This window comes from Dendrobates tinctorius, unplaced genomic scaffold (genome assembly GCF_039654945.1).
Source record: "Dendrobates tinctorius isolate UK_male_01 unplaced genomic scaffold, ASM3965494v1 ptg000143l, whole genome shotgun sequence".
In the NCBI taxonomy this organism is placed as follows: Eukaryota; Metazoa; Chordata; class Amphibia; order Anura; family Dendrobatidae; genus Dendrobates; species Dendrobates tinctorius.
This window is the reverse complement of record NW_027361810.1, coordinates 11,681,162-11,701,185: the sequence shown is the minus strand read 5'-3', so window position 1 is coordinate 11,701,185 and position 20,024 is coordinate 11,681,162. Positions and strand designations below refer to the sequence as shown.

The following is a 20,024-nucleotide window of genomic DNA, read 5'->3' as shown; positions in this document are numbered from 1 at the left end:
GCAGGCTTTACTTTCTCTTTGAGAAGGTGAGTATAATACTTTCAGTATTTGTACATTTTACCCGGATAAGACCCTATTGCGCTTTTGTTTCAACCCTTTAGTGAATATAATTTACAAACAGTTGAAGACTTAGATTAACATGATCAGCGTTGATGGGATAGCCACTTTAAGACAATTAAGAAATAATGTAAAACTATTTATATGACCATTAAAGGGACCCTTTTTTGCTCATTTGGTTTGGTAAAATGGAATGACAGTGGTTATTAAATCCCAAAAAAATCTTCTATGTAAAAAAAAAATTGCAAACACCCCAAATTCAAAAAGACATAGCCATATTAATCTACTCATTCTGATCCTATGATTTTGAACAGATTTTAATCATGGCTCACTCTGCTCCCTCTCCCTTCATAATCACGTTTGTACACGCTCATTAGATGCTTTAATACAACAGATAGGGTCAGAGTCTGCTCATTGCTGCTAATGTACATGTGCATTTCCTGAAACAACAGGAAGTTAGAGTCTAAATTATCCCCAGTGGCCGCTGTGAGAATTGCAACATTTCATATTTTTATTTCAATACAGATATGAAAAAAAATCAACATTGCAAGAAATTAAACAAAAATATACATGTAGCAAAAAAGAAAAACAATTTTAAACAATATGTCATTTTCTGATGGCAGCTTCCCTTCAAAGACAGTGGAAACAATATAAATACACAGCAAAAGCGGCAAGTAGTAGCAGCAGTGATCTGATTGGCTGCTCTGAGCCACCGCTCGACTATTAAACCATTTTCATCCATTAGGCTCAGTCTCCAATCTTCTGATCTAAAAGTCAAGACAGATATAATAGTAAAGTCCCAGCTTTATTTATGATTTGTCAATTTTTTTTTTTTGCGGAAACCTGTCTTCCCGTGAACGATTTCCTAATAATAATTTCTTTATCTGTCAGGTTCTAGGCACGAGATTTGCAGCGCAGAGCAGCTGCTATTGACGTTTATTAATACGAGCGGATGCCCATTGTGTTCCCTGTTCTCATTAACAGCCTGCAACTTCCATGGAACGGCGCGCAAATTATCATAAGAATGGCGAAGAAGCGGAAAAAGAGCCAATAAGTGAATACGGCGGCTCTGAGATATCCTGAGCTCGCAAGGTGAACGCCGCTCAGACCTGGGATTGTTGGTAGGATCCTAAGACGCAGATATAACATAAGTAGTCCAAGCTGCAGTGGGTACAACCAGGGAGTGAGACGCAATCAGGGCAGGAGACAAGGGGCAAAAACTCACCGCTGGGCAACCATCAACCCGCCACCATCTCTGCAAAAAGATCCAAGATGTTTCACTTAATTAATAGAAAATGATGGGCAAACCTGGTTCCCATTATGGTGCCCATGGGTCAACTAAATTTATAGTAAGGGGCTGAGAAAGACACGGGCAGCGCAGAGACTGTCAATCATATCCAGAGGGGGCGTGATTGCAGCAACTGAGGTCGGACTCGTCTGAGTAGATGCCCGCCGGACTAATCCTGTTAAATCTGCATACAACGAGGTACTCTGCTTAACTTGATTTTTGTAAAAATACATTCATACCGAACATCAAAAATATTATTTGTATGCAGGAGAAAAGCCCTAAAAAGACACAACTGTTATGATTGGGTCACCGAGGAGGAGAGCAAGACCAAGCAAAGCCACAGAAAACCAGAGAGGTTGGTAACTAAGCGGATTGCAGACCCCTGATCCTATCCACACAACTAGCAGTAGCCGTGGAGCGTACCTACGATGATCCTAGACGCCTCGACACAGCCGGAGAACTAAATAAGCCTAAAGCAAGAAAGGGAAAATCTAAACTGCCCCAGAGCAGACCACAAAGGAATAGATAGCCCCCAAACATTTTGTCGGTGAGACAAGATGAAAAAACAAACGCAGGTAGGAAAATAGACTGAGCAAACGATGGGGCCCAAACTGACTAGACAGGACAGGAAAGGAAAGACACTGTCTGCAATCACGCAAAAAACCCTGCAAAAAGTCCAACACGTCTGATAGAAAAATACTGAAGTCACACGACTTCGCCCACTATATCAGCACTCTGATATATTCTGAAAACAGAGCAAAGAGAGGCCCATCTAATAAGGGACAAAAACAAACTGGCACAAGCAGTAGCATATGGATGGAGATTCAGCACAGCCCCAGCCAGAGCTGGCTGACCACACAAAACTGAAATAGACAAAACCAGATCAAATGTGAACAACAGCAAAAGAACACTTAGCTGAGCATGCAGGGACTGAGCTGGAAACTAACACCTCAGGAGGCAGGAAAAAATCACCAGCAGGGATAGAGGGAGTCAGCTGTCTTAAATCCAGTCTGAAACCCCAGATCTCCAATCGTCCTCATTATCAGGTGGCAAGCCTCTGTTAATCAGATCAGCTCCATTACCTCCAGTAACCACCAGAGGGAGCCCAGAAAGAGAACTCGCGACCCCTCTGTCAATATAACCAGCTCCACTACCTTCACTAGTAACCAGAGGTAGGCCAGAAAGCGAATTCACAACACTGGTGGCGTTCGAGACCTGTAAGGTTCCCTTAAAAAAAAAGTCACCGTGCAAAGGATTAATGACCTTCCTGGACCCCAAAACCTGTAACAGTGTCCTTATCATTAAAAATAGACACATCCAAGAGTCGCAATTGCGACACCGAAAAAAAATGTAAAAATAAATGCAAACGAGTTTCAGACGAGTTTCTTTAGACATTGCGCAATGAACATGGACAATCGTCTGAAATGAGTTTGCGTCTCTTTTTTTTTCGGTGTTGGAGTTGTGACTTTTGGATGTGTTTTTATTTTTTGGTGATAAAATGATAGCTTTTAGCAGAGGAATCTGAGGCTGGACACCTTTTCTTTTCCATATTGCCTGCGGCACCGCCAGTTTTCGCGCAATGAATTTATTCTTGGGTGAGATGACTTTTTCTACTATAGTGTCCTCAACACATCCCACTTGAAAATACCTTAATATGCTGCAGAGGGCGCCAGGGAAGAGATGCTTCAACGAGACCTGTACATCCGCCATAGCTACACCCATCTACAGGATAACAGCCTCTACCGGAAATGAATGCAGTATGGTACAAGAGGGACATAATAGGGTGATCTCAGGGGTCCTGAACTTTTTCACACAATTGGGGTCTTAATTATAGGTCCACTTAAGGAACAACTACACCCCCAAAATTACCAATAGAGGAGACCAAAAGTTTCTTCCCTGGGAATGGCTGTGGATTAAAGCAAGAGGTTGAGTCCAAAGTTTTGTGCATAGCCCTTTCCCCCCAAACTTGCTGCATATCCACAGAGTGTAGGGGGACGTCATCATTAGCACCAACGGTCTTTTAAGAACCATAAGTCTATATATGTTCAGGAGTTTCAGAATAGTATCGCTGTCTTGGAAGACAGCAGTGGTCAGGAGAAGGAATTCAGAAACCATAAAGTGTAAGATGGCTGGTTGTGACTATGGTGCAATCTTAAAATATGTGATATGTGTGATAGATGGGGTCCTGTCTGTGAGTTCCCCCTTCATTGGGCAAATGTGGTTTATTTTTAGTGATGTATACGCAATACGATGCCCAGCATTAATGCAAGGAACTGCTTCTGCTGATACTGCCATTGTGGCTAATTTCAGCCACCACTAGAGGGAGCTCACTGTATGCACATGTACACACTTCCCATTGTAGTCGCTGCTTGCTGTATACATTCACATGTAGCTAGCTCCCCCTTGTGGTGTCTGCAGGAAGCCAAAATAGTATCATTTCTCAGCAGTACAGACTTTATGCACAGTGGGGCCCGTTCTGAGTGCGCATAGATTGCTGTGTATACCCCATCATGTTCTAGTCTGAACTATTCTTCAGGAGTTGCATTGATACAATCATAAGAAAACTATCCTTCACTGAAACATCTGGTGCATAAAAACAAAGTATTCCCTATGATCGCTTTCTCTGAAGTAACCCTTCATAGTCACACTATTTCTTCTGTCTCTTGGCAGAAAGATTAAGTCAGAAATTGAAAAAAGTCAGTGTTCTTCAGATGTGCGGATGATGGGTTATTCCCAACGCCGCCTCCAAACGGCGCAGTAATGACAGAACATTCGGCCTCCGACTCCTCATCCTGCCTGCCCTCTGACCTTGGATCTGACCCAGAGGATGGCACACGGCGCCTCATCCTGCCAACTAGTGCTGGCGCTGGTCCAGGAAAGAGAAGAATTGAAATCGGTTTCTTTTTTCCTAAATGAGGTGTTAATTACCATAATCTGGTAATTGAGTACAATTAAATTATGCAGAACTAATGGATTTACAGTGATACCACAGGATTGTGATTGGGGAGGGAGTGTGTATAATCAGGGGTGGGAGTGTGCAGAGAAAACGGCATCAGCAAAAGCATCTCCTCTATCTGTATCCTGACAGCAGGGCAGTAATAGGAGGGATGGAAGCCTGACACAGCAGATACACTGCCAAGTGTGCCGTTGCCGCCCGGATCAGTGTCTGTGTACATAGGGGCAGTATTATAGTAGTTATATTCTTGTACATAGGGAGCGGTATTATAGTAGTTATATTCTTGTACATAGGAGCAGTATTATAGTAGTTATATTCTTGTACATAGGAGCAGTATTATAGTAGTTATATTCTTGTACATAGGGGCAGTATTATAGTAGTTATATTCTTGTACATAGGAGCAGTATTATAGTAGTTATATTCCTGTACATAGGGGGCAGTATTATAGTAGTTATATTCTTGTACATAGGAGGAGTATTATAGTAGTTATATTCTTGTACATAGGGGCAGTATTATAGTAGTTATATTCTTGTACATAGGGGGCAGTATTATAGTAGTTATATTCCTGTACATAGGAGCAGTGTTATAGTAGTTATATTCCTGTACATAGGGGGCAGTATTATAGTAGTGATATTCTTGTACATAGGAGCAGTATTATAGTAGTTATATTCTTGTACATAGGAGCAGTATTATAGTAGTTATATTCTTGTACATAGGAGCAGTATTATAGTAGTTATATTCTTGTACATAGGGGCAGTATTATAGTAGTTATATTCTTGTACATAGGAGCGGTATTATAGTAGTTATATTCTTGTACATAGGGGCAGTATTATAGTAGTTATATTCTTGTACATAGGAGCAGTATTATAGTAGTTATATTCCTGTACATAGGGGGCAGTATTATAGTAGTTATATTCTTGTACATAGAGGCAGTATTATAGTAGTTATATTCTTATACATAGGAGGCAGTATTATAGTAGTTATATTCTTGTATATAGGGGGCAGTATTATAGTAGATATATTCTTGTACATAGGGGGAAGTATTATAGTAGTTATATTCTTGTACATAGGGGGCAGTATTATAGTAGTTATATTCTTGTACATAGGGGCAGTATTATGGTAGTTATATTCTTGTACATAGGGGGCAGTATTATAGGAGTTATATTCTTGTACATAGGAGCAGTATTATAGTAGTTATATTCTTGTACATAGGAGCAGTATTATAGTAGTTATATTCTTGTACATAGGAGCAGTATTATAGTAGTTATATTCTTGTACATAGGGGCAGTATTATAGTAGTTATATTCTTGTACATAGGAGCGGTATTATAGTAGTTATATTCTTGTACATAGGGGCAGTATTATAGTAGTTATATTCTTGTACATAGGAGCAATATTATAGTAGTTATATTCCTGTACATAGGGGGCAGTATTATAGTAGTTATATTCTTGTACATAGAGGCAGTATTATAGTAGTTATATTCTTGTACATAGGAGGCAGTATTATAGTAGTTATATTCTTGTATATAGGGGGCAGTATTATAGTAGATATATTCTTGTACATAGGGGGAAGTATTATAGTAGTTATATTCTTGTACATAGGGGGCAGTATTATAGTAGTTATATTCCTGTACATAGGGGGCAGTATTATAGTAGTGATATTCTTGTACATAGGAGCAGTATTATAGTAGTTATATTCTTGTACATAGGAGCAGTATTATAGTAGTTATATTCTTGTACATAGGAGCAGTATTATAGTAGTTATATTCTTGTACAGAGGGGCAGTATTATAGTAGTTATATTCTTGTACATAGGAGCGGTATTATAGTAGTTATATTCTTGTACATAGGGGCAGTATTATAGTAGTTATATTCTTGTACATAGGAGCAATATTATAGTAGTTATATTCCTGTACATAGGGGGCAGTATTATAGTAGTTATATTCTTGTACATAGAGGCAGTATTATAGTAGTTATATTCTTGTACATAGGAGGCAGTATTATAGTAGTTATATTCTTGTATATAGGGGGCAGTATTATAGTAGATATATTCTTGTACATAGGGGGAAGTATTATAGTAGTTATATTCTTGTACATAGGGGGCAGTATTATAGTAGTTATATTCTTGTACATAGGGAGCGGTATTATAGTAGTTATATTCTTGTACATAGGAGCAGTATTATAGTAGTTATATTCTTGTACATAGGAGCAGTATTATAGTAGTTATATTCTTGTACATAGGGGTGGTATTATAGTAGTTATATTTTTGTACATAGGAGCGGTATTATAGTAGTTATATTCTTGTACATAGGGGCAGTATTATAGTAGTTATATTCTTGTACATAGGAGCAGTATTATAGTAGTTATATTCCTGTACATAGGGGGCAGTATTATAGTAGTTATATTCTTGTACATAGGAGTATTATAGTAGTTATATTCTTGTACATAGGGGCAGTATTATAGTAGTTATATTCTTGTACATAGGGGGCAGTATTATAGTAGTTATATTCCTGTACATAGGAGCAGTGTTATAGTAGTTATATTCCTGTACATAGGGGGCAGTATTATAGTAGTGATATTCTTGTACATAGGAGCAGTATTATAGTAGTTATATTCTTGTACATAGGAGCAGTATTATAGTAGTTATATTCTTGTACATAGGAGCAGTATTATAGTAGTTATATTCTTGTACATAGGGGCAGTATTATAGTAGTTATATTCTTGTACATAGGAGCAGTATTATAGTAGTTATATTCTTGTACATAGGGGCAGTATTATAGTAGTTATATTCTTGTACATAGGAGCGGTATTATAGTAGTTATATTCTTGTACATAGGGGCAGTATTATAATAGTTATATTCTTGTACATATGGGCAGTATTATAGTAGTTATATTCTTGTACATAGGAGCAGTATTATAGTAGTTATATTCCTGTACATAGGGGGCAGTATTATAGTAGTTATATTCTTGTACATAGAGGCAGTATTATAGTAGTTATATTCTTGTACATAGGAGGCAGTATTATAGTAGTTATATTCTTGTATATAAGGGGCAGTATTATAGTAGATATATTCTTGTACATAGGGGGAAGTATTATAGTAGTTATATTCTTGTACATAGGGGGCAGTATTATAGTAGTTATATTCTTGTACATAGGGGCAGTATTATGGTAGTTATATTCTTGTACATAGGGGGCAGTATTATAGTAGTGATATTCTTGTACATAGGAGCAGTATTATAGTAGTTATATTCTTGTACATAGGAGCAGTATTATAGTAGTTATATTCTTGTACAGAGGGGCAGTATTATAGTAGTTATATTCTTGTACATAGGAGCGGTATTATAGTAGTTATATTCTCGTACATAGGGGCAGTATTATAGTAGTTATATTCTTGTACATAGGAGCAATATTATAGTAGTTATATTCCTGTACATAGGGGGCAGTATTATAGTAGTTATATTCTTGTACATAGAGGCAGTATTATAGTAGTTATATTCTTGTACATAGGAGGCAGTATTATAGTAGTTATATTCTTGTATATAGGGGGCAGTATTATAGTAGATATATTCTTGTACATAGGGGGAAGTATTATAGTAGTTATATTCTTGTACATAGGGGGCAGTATTATAGTAGTTATATTCTTGTACATAGGGAGCGGTATTATAGTAGTTATATTCTTGTACATAGGAGCAGTATTATAGTAGTTATATTCTTGTACATAGGAGCAGTATTATAGTAGTTATATTCTTGTACATAGGGGTGGTATTATAGTAGTTATATTCTTGTACATAGGAGCGGTATTATAGTAGTTATATTCTTGTACATAGGGGCAGTATTATAGTAGTTATATTCTTGTACATAGGAGCAGTATTATAGTAGTTATATTCCTGTACATAGGGGGCAGTATTATAGTAGTTATATTCTTGTACATAGGAGTATTATAGTAGTTATATTCTTGTACATAGGGGCAGTATTATAGTAGTTATATTCTTGTACATAGGGGGCAGTATTATAGTAGTTATATTCCTGTACATAGGAGCAGTGTTATAGTAGTTATATTCCTGTACATAGGGGGCAGTATTATAGTAGTGATATTCTTGTACATAGGAGCAGTATTATAGTAGTTATATTCTTGTACATAGGAGCAGTATTATAGTAGTTATATTCTTGTACATAGGAGCAGTATTATAGTAGTTATATTCTTGTACATAGGGGCAGTATTATAGTAGTTATATTCTTGTACATAGGAGCGGTATTATAGTAGTTATATTCTTGTACATGGGGGCAGTATTATAGTAGTTATATTCTTGTACATAGGAGCAGTATTTTAGTAGTTATATTCCTGTACATAGGGGGCAGTATTATAGTAGTTATATTCTTGTACATAGAGGCAGTATTATAGTAGTTATATTCTTGTACATAGGAGGCAGTATTATAGTAGTTATATTCTTGTATATAGGGGGCAGTATTATAGTAGATATATTCTTGTACATAGGGGGAAGTATTATAGTAGTTATATTCTTGTACATAGGGGGCAGTATTATAGTAGTTATATTCTTGTACATAGGGGCAGTATTATGGTAGTTATATTCTTGTACATAGGGGGCAGTATTATAGGAGTTATATTCTTGTACATAGGAGCAGTATTATAGTAGTTATATTCTTGTACATAGGAGCAGTATTATAGTAGTTATATTCTTGTACATAGGAGCAGTATTATAGTAGTTATATTCTTGTACATAGGGGCAGTATTATAGTAGTTATATTCTTGTACATAGGAGCGGTATTATAGTAGTTATATTCTTGTACATAGGGGCAGTATTATAGTAGTTATATTCTTGTACATAGGAGCAATATTATAGTAGTTATATTCCTGTACATAGGGGGCAGTATTATAGTAGTTATATTCTTGTACATAGAGGCAGTATTATAGTAGTTATATTCTTGTACATAGGAGGCAGTATTATAGTAGTTATATTCTTGTATATAGGGGGCAGTATTATAGTAGATATATTCTTGTACATAGGGGGAAGTATTATAGTAGTTATACTCTTGTACATAGGGGGCAGTATTATAGTAGTTATATTCCTGTACATAGGGGGCAGTATTATAGTAGTGATATTCTTGTACATAGGAGCAGTATTATAGTAGTTATATTCTTGTACATAGGAGCAGTATTATAGTAGTTATATTCTTGTACATAGGAGCAGTATTATAGTAGTTATATTCTTGTACATAGGGGCAGTATTATAGTAGTTATATTCTTGTACATAGGAGCGGTATTATAGTAGTTATATTCTTGTACATAGGGGCAGTATTATAGTAGTTATATTCTTGTACATAGGAGCAGTATTATAGTAGTTATATTCCTGTACATAGGGGGCAGTATTATAGTAGTTATATTCTTGTACATAGAGGCAGTATTATAGTAGTTATATTCTTGTACATAGGAGGCAGTATTATAGTAGTTATATTCTTGTATATAGGGGGCAGTATTATAGTAGATATATTCTTGTACATAGGGGGAAGTATTATAGTAGTTATATTCTTGTACATAGGGGGCAGTATTATAGTAGTTATATTCTTGTACATAGGGGCAGTATTATGGTAGTTATATTCTTGTACATAGGGGGCAGTATTATAGTAGTGATATTCTTGTACATAGGAGCAGTATTATAGTAGTTATATTCTTGTACATAGGAGCAGTATTATAGTAGTTATATTCTTGTACATAGGAGCAGTATTATAGTAGTTATATTCTTGTACATAGGGGCAGTATTATAGTAGTTATATTCTTGTACATAGGAGTGGTATTATAGTAGTTATATTCTTGTACATAGGGGCAGTATTATAGTAGTTATATTCTTGTACATAGGAGCAATATTATAGTAGTTATATTCCTGTACATAGGGGGCAGTATTATAGTAGTTATATTCTTGTACATAGAGGCAGTATTATAGTAGTTATATTCTTGTACATAGGAGGCAGTATTATAGTAGTTATATTCTTGTATATAGGGGGCAGTATTATAGTAGATATATTCTTGTACATAGGGGGAAGTATTATAGTAGTTATATTCTTGTACATAGGGGGCAGTATTATAGTAGTTATATTCTTGTACATAGGGGCAGTATTATGGTAGTTATATTCTTGTACATAGGGGGCAGTATTATAGGAGTTATATTCTTGTACATAGGAGCGGTATTATAGTAGTTATATTCTTGTACATAGGGGCAGTATTATAGTAGTTATATTCTTGTACATAGGAGCGGTATTATAGTAGTTATATTCTTGTACATAGGGGCAGTATTATAGTAGTTATATTCTTGTACATAGGAGCAGTATTATAGTAGTTATATTCTTGTACATAGGGGGCAGTATTATAGGAGTTATATTCCTGTACATAGGGGCAGTATTATAGTTTTCCTCACTGTACAGGGAATACTTGTGTAGGATTAGAGCAGTTGTGTCTTCCCTTCTCCTAATCTCCCTCTGACAGCTCATACATATTACATTACATGGCATTTATGTCTTAATATTTATTGATTTTTCTCTATCATTTCTCTTCGTTTCTAGTTTAGTTATGTATTCTGGGGGCATTTTTTCCAGTTTTCTCCTAAAAAAAATATATAGAAATAACATTTCTGCCTGGGTGAATGTATATACGGCCTCCTGTCTCGCTTTCTGCTTCTATATTACATTGTCTTTTCTTATCTCTGTGCCCAAGATACTAACTCTGTGGAAGGTGCTGATTTGTCGATAGCTGTAGTTCCAGCTTGTTTGTGATTTGTCGCTGTTTTAGCTCCATGGTGAAATCTATTGCTCCAATTAGGGCTTGGTGCGGATAGCCGGGCTTTATGGGATTTGTCTTTGTATTTCTAGTGGACAACGGTCATATAATAAAAAGCAGCGCGGCTTCGGTTGGTTTTCTTATATTTATTTTCCATGACATAGAACTCGAGTCATGGGCTTTTTCATTGGAAGGTAGACACGTGTAAAGTGAAAGATCCGTGTGTTGCACCAGTCTTTCCTTTAGTTGCAGGTTTAACGATGTCAACGTGCTGAAGAATAGGAGCCGCAGAGAAGAAGGGAGTGACGTGTGTGGAGGAAGCCGGGGCGACAGCCATGAATCTGGGGGACTCTGTGACGTCATATCTAAGTAGCTGATTAAATATATGCTATAAATCAGTAGTAAAGTCAGGAATCTGTGATTTATGTTATTATGAGAAAGCTGCGTCTTCATGAAGCTTATAGTCCCCTTATATTGTAGAGCAGTAAGTACCGGATGGGGAGGAGGGAGATGCAGCTGCAGTCTCTCTCACTCAGTGTCTCTTAGAACATCATAGTGTGAGATCATGTTACTTTTATCTTAATATATCAGAAAAAAGCATCCTCCTCCACTCATTGAAGGGGTTGTCCGGTTAACACAAAATAACAGCCGTCCGCAGGATGGGTGATAAGTTGTTGGTTTTTGGGGGTCCGACTGCTGGGACCTGCACTGATCAGCAGAATGGGAAGCATTTATCTCCTTAAGAAGGGAGCAAGGGTAAGCAAATGCAGCCTGCTCGCCATTCATTCTCTATGAAGCTGGAGCAACGGTGGTCATGATTGGGAAAGAATGAAGTGGCGGAGGTTGGCCGTCTGCCTTGCTCTGCCATTTTGCACTGGGGATTAAAGTTCCCGTCTGCATTAAAAGTTCCCTATTCTGCCAATTAGTGTATGTTCCAGTAGTGAGACCGCCACCATTCAGCAGGTTATCACCTATCCTGAGGATGGCTGATAACTTGTTTTACCTCTTTAAGTGAGGACTGACCAGTCGGATTCCAAGATGGCGGCCCCCAGCTTGGTCACTGGTTGCACCAATGCACTGAGGAATTGTAATGTACATGGCTACGATTCATGAACGGGAAAAGGTTCAGGATGTGACTTGCAGGAGGATAGGACGGAGATGTAATCAGAGGACAGGAGGACCCAAGGTCTAGAACCTGTATAACAGGCACCAGAAGAGAAGATCCACAAAATGATCCCAAGCTCGGGATCAGAGACAAGCCAAGGACAACAATAGGGCATGGCCGACGTCTACATCACATAGGACACCTGAGCTGATGTCAGTGCAGACTGTTGTCTTCTATGCAGAACTGCCAAATCCCCCCCCCAAAAAAAATCTCCAAAAACCCCAACTCCAAAAATAGCTCCTGAAAAGAAAGCAGGCCTTTGGTCTCCTGGATTAGTTGACAGATCTCTTGGGCACCTCCCAAACCTCCACATGGCAGTGCGAGGGTGCATGCTGTGAGAGGGGAGAAAGAGCTGCAAATGTAAGGTGCATGGTTGGCTCATGGTGAACAAAGCAGCGGAGACGTCACACCCGGAAGAGACCGGTCAGTCAGCAGATGCAGAGAAAGAGTGTACTTCTGCAAATTCCTCCAGAGGGAAGGAAAAAGACCGAAAATGTGCTGGTGACACACAATACTTGTGTCTGCGCTGTCCTGTAATATATCTATAGTGCCCTAGGTGGCAATTGGGTGGTCAGCAGTCAGGTCTATAGACCGCCTGACTACATATATCAGGAGGTGATTAGCAAGAAGGCTTACAGAGAAGCATACAGTATGTAAGTCCCTTAATGAGCCCTTTAAGGAGCGGTTTATAGTCCGAGTGAGCCCACCACATCAGTTGTTAGGATGTATTACCAATGTGATGAGTCTCCCAGTGACACTTTCCCTTTAAGTTTATCTCCCCATAAATGAGATTATCGCGGCTATAAATACCGGGGATGAAACGTGTGTACTCGCGGGTAGTCGCATTGTGCTGCTGTCACCTCCAGTTTTGCTGTTAAAATAAATGTACAGTATTTTCCTGCGAACGGCGCAAACGGCTGAAAATAGCGTAGTTCAGGTTCACTTGCCAAGAAAGAAAAAAGCCGCGTACGGATGACAACTCAGAAATAGATCTGCACGATATACATAAATTCTGCCACAGTGTGCGGATTATATTCTGTGAAGGTAGAAGGAGCCGTTAAAGAAAAGCTGTCAGCTCTGGGGGAGGCATTTACTATGCATATGTAATATTGTGGTTAACTTAGGGGTCCCGAAATGTTGGGGGCCAGTGCAGAGAGCTGGATAGATACCACCAGGTCCGTGTCAGAAGGAGCGAGGATTGACTATTTTTGGAAATCTCACTGAAGTGAATAGAGAATGGCGCATGGGCAGACGCCTATCCGCGCTCAACATCACAAAACAGCGCCCGTTCAGGACCTGTGGGTCCCATAGATGGGACCTGCATCCTTCACTAGAGACTTGTATGGAAGCAAAACTATGTTCTTGTTATTGGCAAATCTGCCTGTTTTAATGCTTCCCATTTTTTATTTGCCTTTGCAGCAGCTGCCTGGCACTGGTCACTAAAGTTTAACTTACCATCCACCCACACACACAAGACTATTTGGGTTACAGTTGTAACCAGTGCTATTACATTTAGTACATAATTGCACATTTTATTTCCTCACCCCATGTGTATGACCTAACATTTATCTACATTAAATTTCAATTGCCATTTCTCAGCCCAAGCCTCCAGTTTTTATCAGTCTCTCTGTGGTATGAAATTATCCTCCTCTGTGTTGATTACCTTGCAGAGTTTAGTATAATGTTGAAATAGTGAAATTCTACTCTGTTGGCCCTCTACAAGATCAGTAATATGTTAAAAAGAAGAGGGCCCAATGCTGACCCCCTGTGATACCCCACTATTAACTGTGACCCAATCCAACTGTGTTCAGTTAATAAACACCCTCTGTTTCCTATCACTGAGAATGTTGTGACACATATTTTTCTCTAGTCTCATTTCTTTCTTTTTATGTGCCAAACTTTTATGAAATACTGTATTAAACACCTATGAAAAGTCCAGATAGACCACATTCCCTGCATTACGCCGGTCCATTCTGGAACTTACCTCCTCATAGGAGCCGATTAATCTGACCTTGCTGAATATATACTGCATGAACGTGTCTAGCCCTCCAGGAGTCTCTTTTTGCAGTAGCCACTTCTTCTAAATGAGCGTCATGAGCTACATTAACTCAGAAATCCCTAGCACAGTCTCAGAAAATGTATGTAGGATTTGTGTTGGGGCGTCCAGGAGGTAGCCGGATGGTTTTCCAGTAATGGTGGCAATTCAGATTATATGAACAGAGGCGGACACTGCCAATTCTAAAAAAAAAAAAATACCTGTCTGCTCTCCCGAAATGTCCATTAATCTCCCAGATTAAGGGGAAACCTCCCGGACTCCCGTAAGGGTCAGCAAATCCCTTGTATCCCATAAAACCTCTAGGAAACCAGCAATTCTTTATTTAGGAAGTTGGGGAATGGTATGGATGGGACATGGCATCATAAAGGACAGACCCTACTCATTACCCTAACAATTCAAATGATAGCACATAGATTTTATTGGGATCGGCCAATGATGTGATGTGGATAGTGGTGTCCTGACTCCTAGGAAACATGTATTGGGTAATGTACAGTAAACAGCTCCAGGTATAATACACAGGCGCAGTGCTAAATTCTGTGTATCGAGACAATAAGGACTATATAGAAAGATACATTCATCATGAGGCATAAACAGATCCTGCCCCAGTACCTCTGGCCACAGTCGTAGCAGAGCGAAATCCTCCATTCTTTACACTGCAAAGCAGAAACCAGACTTTTAAAATAAAGTTATGTCAAAGATCATAGCCGGGGTGGTCACGCAGATCCACCCGCTGTTACCTTTTTGTCATGAACAGACCTCTGCTGCCCCCTAACGTCAGGCAACTATGCAATTGACCGACGATTAAGGGTGGAGGCTGCGGCTGTTTCCACTAAGGCCGGTTATTGGGAAACTAACAGTGAGAGTATGGTATAAACACCTCCAATTCCAACACATGGAGTATATATAGACACTGGTACAGTCACTGCTAACTCCGCAATAACCCAAGAACTACTCGCTGCCACCACCAATCGTTTTTATACAGGATGACTGGACGCCTGGTTCTTGGTAGCGTATGGCTTCAGGGGTGCGGTTTACAGAACAAAAGGAACAGAACTAATACATTTTATATTTAATCCAGAACGATAAGCTGAGTTTATAAAAAAATATATGAAAGACTTTACAAAAGGGACAAAACAATACAACATATACGCATATACAATTACAGAAAATAAAGAGGATAAATAAAAAAAATTAAGCCTGTTGTTCCAGCAATGGCTTCAGATTTATGCAGGGAGGCACTCCAGGAAAATGGACAGGACCCACCATGAGCTGTGTCTCCAGGTACAGGCAATGCCCAAAATTTAGCATTTGCCTTTTATTAGCTACTAAGTTACACCCACATACACCTCCCCTTGATGACTTCTCACAAGTTTGGACATGGCATGTTGCTTCAGCTTCAGAAAATTAGGAGATTCGCTACATTGACTATATCTGTCACTGAGAGTCGCAGGTGCTCGATATCGGCGTGATATTTTTTATCATGATTTTATCTTTACATAAAGACCAAATATGGCAGGTGTGGCCTCGTGTATCAGGAACTTATTCAATAGAAAGGATTCTGGTCATCACTCAGCGACGTGAAATCATGCTTTGCATTAGCTATTTCATCCTGTTTCCAAAAATATGATTTTCCTATCTATTAGATCAACGCAGTTCACGCAAACTTCCCTTTTTAATTTCTATTAAGCAAATAGATGCCCGAGCTTTACGCTTTTTAAAGTCTTAGCTTGGTTGTAAATCTGCTCCACATTCCTGATGCAGGGCCTCACATCTGTTAGCCATTAGAAGTTTCCTTAGTTACCTAGTTTCAAAGGAGGAGGTCAGCTGCACAGAGTCAGTGCAAGCTCTGTCTCAGATATCTGAAAGGATTTTAATTTTCTCTATGATAAGTTACTATTTTTTATTTATGCACTAAAGATTTATTTTGTTTTTCAAAATGTTTGACCCCTTTAAGAACATTTCTACTTCTGTTTATAAAATTTACGAATATTTCATTTAACCTGTTGTTTAAATGGAACATAAAGCACAGATGATCTCTGGATGTCCTCCTCTGGAAATCTGTCCTCAGGGTGCAGTTAACAATAAGTGTCATCATCTGTTGTCTGGTGAATTTAAAATGCAAATTATGTAAAATCTACGATTGTTTATGTAAGACGACTATGTATTAATTACATCGGGCGCAGCGCGTTCTGTGCGCCTCATACAGTGGTGTGGGATCAACATCTCCTATAGATGATCATAGACAGTTCTCTCCCGATTTAATCATTAATGTGAATAGATGGACTTGAAATAATGTACTTAATAAGAGTCTTGTGACTAGAACCACAACAGTGATGCTGTTTGTTGGGGTTCTATTGTGCTTTTACATATTATACATATTTTTACATATCTGTAGGATGCATTAGTGCTTGGTGGTTTTATGGTTTCCAATAAGGATGACATAAGGAATTCAGATGTTCACAGGAGACAGTTTAAGTACAATGTACTCTACTCATGAAGAGGTAATGAGCTTGGTGGGTTCAATAAAATTACAAGAGGCAATGCGCTTGGTGGGTTTAACAAACTTGCAAAAGGCAATGGTCTTAGTGGGTTCAACAGTCTTACAAGAGGCAATGTGCTTGGTGGGTTTGACAACCTTACAAGACGGAATGAGTTTGGGGGGGTCAACAAGAGACATTGAGCTTGATGAGTTCAAAAAACTTATAAGAGGCAATGCTCCACCAGAGGCAATAAGCTTGGTGGCTTCAACAAACTTGCAAAAGGCAATGACCTTGTCATGACTCTGGACAGGATGGTTCCGCCTCCATCCTGGTCAGGTCAGGATTAATTTTAGTTCGCCTCTCTTTGGTTCTGGGGCGGCCATTTAATGTTGGCAGTTCCTGGATTTTGTGTCGGTGATACTTCCGTATACTCGGTTTGTGGTTGCTGACCCAGGTTTATTCATCCATAAACGTTGTGCCTCTGTGCTTGTGTGCTTTGCTGTGTATGACCCGGTTTGTCCCCTGACTTTTTGCCTCTGCATCCTGCTTTGTACTGTTCTGTCCCTCCTGGTTATCTGACCCCTTGGCTTTTCTCCGTTTACTCTATGTCTTATCCCTAGGTACTATGCGCTCGTTTGGCTGTTAACCCTCGTCTCTCCTTAACAACGTTTACTGTCTGTGCCCTGCGCTCTGCGTGATTATTTTCATTCCCTATACTCACGCGTGGTGACTCCACCCTCTGATCACATGACTGCTTAGTGCCAGGTTCTGTGCTCACTGCTTAGTCTCAGGTCCTTGCACACTGCGTGCCTTGTTCTGGCTCTCCCTGCGCTCATTCACGTGCCACCTGATCACGCCCCCTAGGCAGCGCCAGTGACACCATTGGTGTCATCACAGACCTTAGTGGGTTCAGTCGTCTTACAAGAGGCAATGAACTTGGGTTCAACAAACTTAAAAGAAGCAATGAGCTTGGCGGGTTCAACAATCTTACAAGAAGCAATGAGCTTAGTGGGTTCAACAAACTTACAAGAGGCAATGAGCTTGGCGGGTTCAACAATCTTACAAGAAGCAATGAGCTTGGTGGGTTCAACAAACTTACAAGAGGCAATGAGCTTGGCGGGTTCAACAATCTTACAAGAAGCAATGAGCTTGGTGGGTTCAACAAACTTACAAGAGGCAATGAGCTTGGCGGGTTCAACAATCTTACAAGAAGCAATGAGCTTAGTGGGTTCCACAACAGATAGTGTGCTTGGTGGATTCAACAAATTGATAAGAGGCAATGCTCTACAAGAGGCAATGAGCTTGGTGGGTTTGACAACCTTATAAGAGGGAATGAGCTTGGTGAGTTCAACAACAAGAGGTTCCACAACAGGCAATGAGCTTGGTGGGTCAACAAACTTACAAGAGTCAATGAGTTTGATTCAACAGCGTTAGATAGTTGATTTGTACAGTGAGGGAGGGCAATGACATTTGACAACCTACCACTCTTACACCTTTATTCTGGCGCAGTCTCTGTGCCACTCTCAGTGCAGCACAGGACTCTCTCTGATTTCAGCCCCTCTCTCAGGTGCAGCGCAGTAGTGCTCGTCTGGCACTCTGTTGTGCACTCGTCACCTACTTACGCAGATATCACATATCATTCCCTTGCACTGCGGCATCAGTCCATTCACCATTCCGGTGGCAGTCAGCCTCTCCATTCTCAAACACTAGCAGACTTCGCCTCCTCTCTTCTCAATATTTCATTCCTTTTAGCTTATTGCCTGTTTGTAAATCTTCACTGAAGTTCTGTTATTTTATTCATAATGCATGAGATTGTTAGCAAGAGAAATACATGTCCCAGTCTACAATTTACCATGGTCTTCATTAGGGACAGTCGCGTCTTTTACCGCAGTTTCTGGAGCCCCCGGGAATAGCCCTTTAAATGTGATCGAGGCCTGAGAACACGTCTACGGTAGCACCGATAGTCTGGTAACGCGCTCATGAAGCAGATGTTTACTTCTACCCCCGGTAATAACACTATGGAGGATAATGAGCTGTTACTGCTGGATCCATTCCTAATAATCAGGAGAGTCTACAAAAAAAAACTATAATCAAAGTGAGATGCAGAATACAGCGCCCCTTTAACAGAAACAACCCCAGGAACAGCGAGGCCCTCAATTACAGTCTGTGCGTGTAAATCTCAGCGAGTTCTATAAATCCCTGGCAAGTAAAGCAAAAACCTGTGAAAATGCAGCATGAAACCGAAGTAATAATCACATACTGGATCATAATAACCATCTGCAGCGTTACAGCTACATGCCGGGATCCGCGCCGCCGTACACCAGCTCCCATCACTCTCCAGCTGTTGTGAAGCTCCCAGCATGTCATTGGATTGGTATCATTCCCTCTTCACCTATGCAAATATCACTTTTCCTGGGAGGTTTTGTGGGCTGTCCTGAGCATTGCAGGGGTGGTTCTTAAAGTTACAAGAATGCAATTCACAGATCTAGAGGGAAACTGATTTTACACATAAGATCCTGTCTGCAGCCACCACTAGGAGGAGCTCCCTGTATACAAAGATACATGATAAGATCCTGTCTGCAGCCACCACTAGAGGGAGCTCCCTGTATACAGAGATACATGATAATATCCTGTCTACAGCCACCACTAGGGGGAGCTCCCGGTATGCCGAGATACATAATAAGATCCTGTCTGCAGTCATCACTAGGGGGAGCTCCCTGTATTCAGAGATACATGATAAGATCCTGTCTGCAGCCACCACTAGTGGGAGCTCCCTATATACAGATACATGATAAGATCCTGTCTGCAGCCACCACTAGAGGGAGCTCCCTGTATACAGAGATACATGATAATATCCTGTCTGCAGCCACCACTAGAGGGAGCTTCCTGTAAGCCGAGATACATAAGATCCTGTCTGCAGTCACCACTAGGGGGAGCTCCCTGTATACAGAGATACATGATAAGATCCTGTCTGCAGCCACCACTAGGGGGAGCTCCCTGTATACAGCGATACATGATAAGATCCTGTCTGCAGTCACCACTAGGGGAAGCTCCCTGTATACAGAGATACATGGTAAGATCCTGTCTGCAGTCACCACTAGGGGGAGCTCCCTGTATACAGAGATACATGGTAAGATCCTGTCTGCAGTCACCACTAGGGGGAGCTCCCTGTATACAGAGATACATGATAAGATCCTGTCTAAAGCCACCACTAGGGGGAGCTCCCTGTATAC

At 39.8% G+C, this 20,024-nt stretch overlaps 1 long non-coding RNA gene across 2 annotated transcripts in view; it reads right to left on the bottom strand.

Annotated features, from left to right (window-relative positions):
• Positions 1 to 544: 544 nt before the first annotated feature.
• LOC141049089 (uncharacterized) overlaps positions 545 to 20,024 on the bottom strand; it is a 177,853-nt gene continuing 158,373 nt past the window's right edge. For both annotated transcript variants that reach the window (XR_012220242.1, XR_012220243.1), the window contains one exon: positions 545 to 824. This is a non-coding gene — a long non-coding RNA (uncharacterized lncRNA). The remainder of the gene's footprint in view (positions 825 to 20,024) is intronic.